Source organism: Schistocerca piceifrons, chromosome 10, assembly GCF_021461385.2.
Source record: "Schistocerca piceifrons isolate TAMUIC-IGC-003096 chromosome 10, iqSchPice1.1, whole genome shotgun sequence".
NCBI lineage: Eukaryota > Metazoa > Arthropoda > Insecta > Orthoptera > Acrididae > Schistocerca > Schistocerca piceifrons.
In genome coordinates, this window is record NC_060147.1 from 121,317,007 (window position 1) to 121,318,453 (window position 1,447).

Consider the following 1,447-nt stretch of genomic DNA (forward strand, 5'->3'; position numbering starts at 1 on the left):
CATATTCTGCTAACAGTCATTGGATCTCGACCAACGCGGCCAGCAATGTCGCGATACGATAATCCGCAATCTCGATAGGCTACAATCCGACCTTTAACAAAGTCGGAAACGTGATGGTACGCATTTCTCCTCCTTACACGAGGCATCACAACAACGCTTCACCAGGGACCGCCGGTCAACTGCTGTTTGTGTATGAGAAATCTGTTGGAAACTTTCCTCATGTCAGCACGTTGTAGGTATCGCCACCGGCGCCATCCTTGTCTGACTGCTATGAAAAGCTAATCATTTGCATATCACAACATCTTCTTCCTGTCGGTTTTCGGTTTTGCATCGAAGATGGTAGGTTGCTGCTTAAGTTAGTATCGTTTTATTATTATTTTTTTTGCATGTTGGTATTTCGGTTGCTGTGGGTTCATTTATCGATTGTCATTTTTTTTTGTACTTCACTGTTGCTATTTGATTTTACATGTCCTCATTTTGAGATTGTGTGTCGAGCTGTGCATGTTAGAAAATGGAGTCCGAAGTGGAGAAATTGGAACATTTCCGATATATTCTCCTGTTTGCGTTTAAAAGAGTGCTGACAGCAGCGGAGGCAGCGAGAAACATTTGCTCCATGTATGGGGATGTGGCATCGGACAGAGCACGGTAAGAAAAACGTTATCCCCTTTTAAGGAGGATCGTTTTGACGTTAGTGACTCCTCAAGTTCAGAAAGACCTTGGGGGTTTGATGAAGATCGTTCAAAAGCACTATCCACATCGGTGTAGTTGAAAATAGGCAAATGTGATGAACTGTGATCATTCCACAACCTCGCGACTTTTGCATGCAATCGGAAAGGTTCAGAAATCGAGTGTATGGGCACCGCAAGCTCTAAACCGAAATAAAAAAAAAAAAATCAGGGGGTGGCCCAATATGCATCTCTGCTTCCCTGTCATTAGGTTTCTCGTGAGCAACACCGACCACTTCTACGATAAAGAGGAATGGTTTCTTCATGCTAACGTAAGGAAAAGAATGGAATGATTGAGCCCAAACAAAACAGAAACTCCCTGCATGCGTCCACGAAAGGTAATGTTATTCATCTGGTGGAACCATTTGTTGTCAACAACTGAGACATCTTGCAGACGTAATCCAGTAACAACCACCAGGAACGAACGTTGGCAGAGTATGGTAAATACTGAAGGACAATATGTCACTGATAACTAAAGTCTCTGTTAGGTGCATCGCTTGTGTTTATTAAGCTAACGGGAAAACGCTATGAAATTAGCACCAACCCTACAGTTGTAGTATAGGCGCCAACGTCAGTTTCCACATGCACAACGTCCATATTCTCAGTGTTGCATTCACTACCACCACTCTGAAGTAACGCACTTCGTCACATAAATTTTAACAAAACAAGACATCGGGTTATTTAATTTCAGTCTAAGAGAAGATTTTTTCGAAGATGCTTTC